We start from the raw sequence: 8,307 nt of genomic DNA, 5'->3' as shown, positions 1-8,307 counted from the left end.
TGGGTTGGAAAATACCATAGCTATTTTTTAAATACATGTGTTATACATGTTATGTTTTTAAAATATAAGTCCAAGCAAAGTTTCATAATAAAAAAGAATATAATGACAGAAACCAAACCAAACCTCCATTACAGCACCTCCCACCACTTCCAGCATGGCCCTGTGGCCTTTCTCCCTACCACCACTTCCAGCATGGCCCTGTGGCCTTTCTCCCTACCGACAACCAGCAGCTGTTAAAGAGCCCCAGGCAGGACCAACTTCCCCCAAGGTGTATCCTCCTTGACCTGGAAATTGACCAGTGGAATTTACCCAATAATGTGACCCCAGTCTCTCTAGAGACCACAGAGTTTCATCATCTTCATTTATAGGCAAGTGTTTCAAGTCAGCCAGAAAGAACTGTCATGAATCTGAAAGCAGAATGCAGATGATCATATCTCATGTAGTAGAGAGCCAAGACAATGATTCATACATAAATGGATGGTCAAGCTGGGCTCCTTGCACTTTACAGGGAGCTTCAGGATCTCACCTTTCCAGAGCCCAGTGATATTTGTGGGAGTCAGGCCATGTGGGTAGGAGGTGAATAACAGGTGCATCATGCTGTGAGGGACAGTCTACCAGGCAGAGAAGACTTCATTCAATAAAGGGTGAAGATGAGAAAACCACCTCAGTGTTTTCTCCATGAGGTTCAAATTAAATGGATAGTGGCCAACCAATTCATGGCCTTCCAAAGCCTCAACTTCCAAATAACTGTTGAGCTTAAACTCTAAGTCCAGAGCCACTTGGGAAACAAGATGTCTGCCAGCCCTGGCCACCACCTGGGTGGACAGTTTTCTGGGGGCACTTTCCTACCATGCTCTTCTTTTCTTCTGTGTTTATGAGCAAGAGGAAATTATTCTGTAGAAACACACAAACATATAATTCAAAAACAAAAATAACCCTTTGTGCTATCCTTTTCCCTAACACCCCAGAGTTTTTGCTTTGGATATGTCTTTAACTCTACTTTTCTTTGTTAGTAATTATTTTTTAAATTTTGTCATTTTTACATTTATTCATGTGTATACATTGTTTGAGCCACATCCCTGTCCTCTCCCCCCTGCTTGATAAAACATTTATATCATTATTTCTTGATTTATCAACTTTAGATATTTGGCTTTCTGTGAAAATTGATGAGAGCTTAGGTCATTTACAATTTGGGGTTATAACACTATTCTTATTCCTTCTTTGACCACCACTGAAACCCCTAGTGGCATTCTTATCTCCCCACTTCTCTCTATTCTATAAAAAATCCCATCAATCTTTCATTATCCCCATTCCTGAAATTTTTATTAGTAATATTTTTGATTTTATATTGCCTTTATCAACCTTTATGTTATGGCTTATGATCTAGTCAATGGTTAATTCTAAAAGAGAAAAAAATCTATTCATGGGTCTCAATTATTTTTATGTAAACATGGTACACTGCCAAGCTAATAATGTAATAGGATTAAGGAATATTTCTATCTGTTCCAGCATCATAGCTACTATGCTCCTCTTAGAATCCACCTGGAATGCATTTCATAGTTCTGTGCTCTTCCAATTGCCTTTATAATTTTCCCAAGTTCTCATTCATGATTTCTGTTCTATAGATGCTTCTTATTGTCTGGAGTGCCTCCTCCCAGGTATACTAATCCTCGTATTACAAACTGGACCAGTTTCTTTTAGATTTGCTGTTCAGCTATTATGCTGGGGTAGAATGTCTCTGCTCTCATAAATTGGATCGATTTTTCTTTTGAAAACTTTGTAATCAGTTATTGCTAGAATTAACTATTGGCTGCATCACAGGCCATAATATAAAGGTTTACAAAACAAATATAAAATAAAAAATGCTATGTGAGCCAGGTGTAGTGGTACATGCCTATAATCTTAGCACTTGGGAGGCTGAGGAAGGAGGATTTGGCCTTGCAAAATCAAGGCCAGCTTGAGTTACATTGTGTAAATACTGTGTACACATGCATGTAAATGGAAAAAAGATAGCTGTTAAAACTATTCCAGGAATGGGGGAGAAGGGGAAATTTTAAAAAATCAACTAAATTAAAAAAAGAAAAGACCCTTCTTGAAAAAATGTTATGTAACCATAGTTCTGCGTAATAAATATCTCCAAAATTTCAGTGGAAGCAACCATTTATATTCCCACTCTACTTCACTTAGACTATGGGTTGAATTTAAGACAGTTCCATGTGTCTTTCATTCAATTGCAGCAACTGGAAGAAAGCGAGAGAGAGAGAGAGAGAACAGACATATTTAAAGCTCATGTTGCATCCAATAATGTTCATTAGCAAGATAGTTAACCCAACATTAACCCAACATCAAAGAAGTAGGGGAACAAATGCTAGCTAGTTTTTTAGGTGTCTTACCTATCCTCACCCCTCTCTTGTGTGCTCTCGCTTTTATCATGTGCTCATAGTCCAATCCCCTTGTTGTGTTTGCCCTTGATCTAATGTCCACATATGAGGGAGAACATATGATTTTCGGTCTTTTGGGCCAGGCTAACCTCACTCAGAATGATGTTCTCCAATTCCATCCATTTACCAGCGAATGATAACATTTCGTTCTTCTTCATGGCTGCATAAAATTCCATTGTGTATAGATACCACATTTTCTTAATCCATTTGTCAGTAGTGGGGCATCTTGGCTGTTTCCATAACTTGGCTATTGTGAATAGTGCCGCAATAAACATGGATGTGCAGGTGCCTCTGGAGTAACAGTCTTTTGGGTATATCCCCAAGAGTGGTATTGCTGGATCAAATGGTAGATTGATGTCCAGCTTTTTAAGTAGCCTCCAAATTTTTTTCCAGAGTGGTTGTACTAGTCTACATTCCCACCAACAGTGTAAGAGGGTTCCTTTTTCCCCCGCATCCTCGCCAACACCTGTTGTTGGTGGTATTGCTGATGATGGCTATTCTAACAGGGGTGAGGTGGAATCTTAGCGTGATTTTAATTTGCATTTCCTTTATTGCTAGAGATGGTGAGCATTTTTTCATGTGTTTTCTGGCCATTTGAATGTCTTCTTTTGAGAAAGTTCTGTTTAGTTCACGTGCCCATTTCTTTATTGGTTGATTAGTTTTGGGAGAATTTAGTTTTTTAAGTTCCCTGTATATTCTGGTTATCAGTCCTTTGTCTGATGTGTAGCTGGCAAATATTTTCTCCCACTCTGTGGGTGTTCTCTTCAGTTTAGAGACCATTTCTTTTGATGAACAGAAGCTTTTTAGTTTTATGAGGTCCCATTTATCTATGCTATCTGTTAGTTGCTGTGCTGCTGGGGTTTCATTGAGAAAGTTCTTACCTATACCTACTAACTCCAGAGTAGTTCCTACTCTTTCTTGTATCAACTTAAGAGTTTGGGGTCTGATATTAAGATCCTTGATCCATTTTGAGTTAATCTTGGTATAGGGTGATATACATGGATCTAGTTTCAGTTTTTTGCAGACTGCTAACCAGTTTTCCCAGCAGTTTTTGTTGAAGAGGCTGCTATTTCTCCATCGTATATTTTTAGCTCCTTTGTCAAAGATAAGTTGCTTATAGTTGTGTGGCTTCATATCTGGATCCTCTATTCTGTTCCACTGGTCTTCATGTCTTTTCTCCTTTTTTAAACCTGGAATGACTATTCTCAATCTTTTGTAATTTCAGATATATTTTAGTCAGCTTTTCTATATCTAAAAAATGTTCTGGAATTTTGATGGGAATCTCATTACATCTATAGATTAGTTTGGGGAGAACTGACACTGTCAGTGTATTTGATTTTCTAGTACATTTTATAACATTTATTCTAGCTCTGAAAAATTGAAATACCTAGGTATAAATCTAGCAAAACATTACAGAACCTATATGTAATAATTACAGAATGCTGATGAAAAATCAGAAAAGACTATTCCAGTCAAAATTCTAGTACTTTTTTTTCCAGATATTGGAAAGTTAGTTCTAAAATTTATTTGGAAAAGCAAAGGAGCTACAGTAGCCAAATTCAATTTTTAAAAACAAAAATACAGTGAAGGAATCACATTACCCAATATTTAATACATGTATATTTTGAAAATTTTAGTTTCTAATTGCTTGTTGCTATTATATAAGACAGATTGATTTTTGTGTGTTGAGTTTGATAACTTTGCTAAAGTCACTTTATTTGTTCTAAGAGTTGTTTGGTCTTGTTTTTAAAATCTTTAGGACTTTTTGGCAGATAATTATGACATCTTGGAGTAGGAGCAGTTTTTCTTCATTTTTATTAGTATATATTCATTGTACAAGGGGGATTCATTGTGACAATTCTGGATAGCCTTACATTGTACATTGGTTAGAACACCACCACCATCTCCCCTCTCAACCCCCTTCCTGTCCCACTTAAAACAATTTGAAAAGGTTTCATTGTAAGAAGAGATTTTTATCTTCCTTTTTAACGTATACATCTTTTATTTCTTTTTCTTGTCTTATTACAAGGCAATACAAGTAGTGCCGGCTGACATCCTTGTCTTGTTCCTGATCTTAGTAAGAAATATTCAGTCTTTTGCCATGAATTATATTAACTGTAGGTTTTTGTAGATACCCATTATCATGTTGAGAAATATCCTTCCATTCCTTTCTTTTGGAACAATTTTATCATGTATGGATGTTGAATTTTGTCAGATGCCTTTTCTGCATCACTTGTGGCAATCAGGTAGTTTTTCTTCTTTAAGTTGTTAATAAAGTGGATTGCACTGGTTATTAAGCCAAACTTGTATTACCAGTTTAAAACCCACTCATGGACTGGGGACATGGCTCAATTGGTAGAGGACCTGGCTAGCAACCTTGAGGCCTTGAGTTCAAACCCCAGGAGCACCACCAAAAAAAAAAAAAAAAAAAAAATTAAAAACCTCACTTGTGTGAGGTACTTAATTCTTTTTAAATATTGTGGAATATGAGTTCTTAATATTCTGATGAGGCTTTTATGTCTGTGTTTATGTTAACTTTGGTAAGCTATTTAACATTTGTAAGTTTCAGGCTCCTTGGTTCTAAAAGTCAATTTTTTTTTGCCCCCAATTATGCTGCAGCATTTTAGAAGCAAAATAGAATCCAGCTAAACAATAATATAGTTTGACATGTACAAAGCTCTACATAACTTTAAGAAATAAGGGTAGCTCATGTAGTCTTATTTTCATCTCCTCAATTACATATCCTCTCCTTCCCTGTAGTCTCCTTAGATGCACACTATTTTCATAAAAAGGAGCCCATGGAAGCATTCCTCAACCTGTATAAGGAGATTGAAGAGAGTTCAGAAGATATAACAAATTGGTAAAGCGGTTGTATGTAGCCTCTAGAGAAAAGGTGCAGAGTGCCGGGCATGCTCAAAAGGAAAACCAGGCTGAAGTGAAGCATGACAGCAATCTCTACACAGGAGGGTGTTAAACATGAGCTATTTCAACTTACCTCACTAGTCCTTAATAAACTGAAGGTTCAGGAAAGTCACAAAGTATGGGCTATTTGAAAATAATTGTCTTCTGGAGATTCAAAGACAGAAAAGAAAATTCCTAAAGTTTCCCAATCAAATTAAAAAAATTAGAAGTTACACATCTAATGTTGGATGTTTTTAGCATATATGAGTTGAAGAGTATTTAGTTTTATGGCTCAGACTTAAATAACCTATTTGAATGACTAGACATTTTGTTGATAAAAATTATGGTTTGGGAAATGGGCAAGGTGGCTCACACCTATAATCCCATGCCTATGCTCAGGAGACAGAGACCTGGAGGATCACACTTCCAGATAGCTCAGGCAAAAAGTTAGTGAGACTCAATCTCAACAAACAAGCCAGGTGTCATGGCATATATCTGTAATCCCAAGTATGTGAGAGGTGAACATAGGATCACACTGAAGCCAGCTTAAGAAAAATCAAGACCCTATCCAAAAAAATAATAAAAGCAAAAAAGATTTGAGACATGGCTCAGGTGACAGACACTTGCTTACCAAGCATTGACCCTGAGTTCAAACCCTAGTACTACAGAACAAACAAACAAATGATTAAGCAAAAAGCTCTACAGTTTGGAGGAAAAATAAAATACATACTCAGCATCCATGGGTTGACTTAAAATCTTAGAAAGAGGCTGAGAGAAGAGGAAAGTTAAAACAGGAGTCAAGCATAAGGATGCAAACTGTAAGAAAGAGAGAGAGAGAGAACAGACATATTTAAAGCTCATGTTGCATCCAATAATGTTCATTAGCAAGATAGTTAACCCAACATTAACCCAACATCAAAGAAGTAGGGGAAATTATTTCACCTTCTCTAGTGGGAGGCAGTACAAAATCGCTTGGCAAATGCATGGTTGTATGTATCGGTAATAGGAAAGAGTGAAAAGACGACAATAATCCAATCTACTGCAAAAGCCTATAAACTTTCTAGGAAAGGGTGTGTGTAGGCAAACTCTGAATTATATATGTCTGAAATGTCTTTATCCTGCCTTTGGACCTAACAAAAAACTTTCAGTCCCTTGCTACATTATCTTCTAGCATCCAGAGTTGCTAATGAGAAATTTGTCAGGCTACTTCTTGTCCTTATTTAGGTGACTTTTTCTCTCCATATGCCCTTAACCTGCCCTTCTAAAATACATCAGTGATCTAGGGATAGGTAATTTGTTCCTTTATTGTGCCAAGCATGAAATGGGCTCTGTCAAACTGACATTTCTGTGTACAAATGCTTAATAAATCTCTGTGTTTTGTCACAAAACTCATTCCTGACTTCTTGCATATCTGATTTTTCTGGTATGGAGCCTGGAGCATTCCATCCCCTTCCCCAAGGTACAGTATACATAATATAGGTTGCTGCTTTCTCCAATTTTCTTAATCACTTTTTTATATTCCAGAACAATTTAAATCCCCTTGTTCATTTACGGTTCTTATCTACTCTCAAGTTGTAGGATTATAACACCTAAACCACTACTATGATTTTATTGGTATCTTTGGAGGAACAGGTAATAAAATGGCACACACAGGTCATCATGTCAATCCATCAGTTTCAATATTGTATTTTTCTGAACATGCTTTACACTTCAGTAGAAACTATTAAAATATTATAGAGGGCTAGCCATACCAGAGAGTATAATATTTTAAGACGATTTGAATAACCTGGCTATATTGCCATCTAGATTTTCATAGGTAGGTAGTTTCAATGTGACTACTTACATTACAAAAGAATTTGAAATGCTACCAAAGACAGTTTCTCAAAGACAATGCCTCCACTGGTGCTTTTCACAATGGTGGACATAGTCTTCATTTGCACTAGCCAGTGAAGTAGCCAACAGACTCATGTGGCTATTGAATACTAAAAACATGCTTTGTGCCACTGAGGAACTGAATTTTGAATTTTACTTAACTTTAATTGATTAAAAGTGAAATATCCACAGATCCCTAGTGGCTATTGTACTGGACAGTGCAACATGGATCAAAATCGTGATTAAATTCCTCAAATTAAAAATGTGTTCATGTATGGAAATATCACAATGAGACCCCTTTGTACAATTAACATACACTAATAAAATATATTAAAAATTAAATAAATAAATAAAAAGGCATTTTAGGCATAGGTCTTTTAAACAAAAAAGTTTATATCTGAAAAGGATGGATAGGAGAAATCTAATAAGTATAGGAATAAAGGGCACATGCCATGTGTAAAGCACTGTGCTGGGCACTAGGGTTTCACACTAGACATCTGCCCTCAAGGGTCATTCCATCCACTGAGGTAGCAGGCATGCAAACCACCCACGGAACACAAGGAGAAGATTGCATTGCCTATTATGCTGAAGGATTAGAGGGGTAGCTTTTGAGTCCTGACTTGGCCTTTCCCAAGAGACTGATGGGTAGAACATCTTAGGCAGAGAGAGAAGAGAAAGTACAGGCTTGGAGACAGGCTCTAGAAAGGCAAGCCCCTTGATACTGTTAGAACCTGGAGTGCAACTGAAGGAGTGTCAGGAAAGATGAAACAGGCCAGTTAGGCAGAAGTGACTGATCTCTGTAGAGGGAACAGGTACTCCATCCCCAGAGGGGTGATAGAGGATAACCCTGAAATAGTGTACACTCATTGAGTTGGAAAAATAGCAGGAAAATGAATGGAACAGGAGGTCATTTTGTTGTGGAGATCATTGTGTGGAAATAAGCCAAGCTCAAAAATTCCATTGTGTGTTTTTGTTCATGGGTGGAATCTAGGCCTAAAATGATGTTGGTGGTAATTATGATGATGGGGTTTGAGTGTAGAAAGGAGACTGTCTGGGAGGTATCAGCAGGAGGGGGAGGAGTAAAAGAGAGGGT

This window comes from Castor canadensis, chromosome 2, assembly GCF_047511655.1.
Source record: "Castor canadensis chromosome 2, mCasCan1.hap1v2, whole genome shotgun sequence".
NCBI lineage: Eukaryota > Metazoa > Chordata > Mammalia > Rodentia > Castoridae > Castor > Castor canadensis.
Note: the sequence above shows the minus strand (reverse complement) of the source record.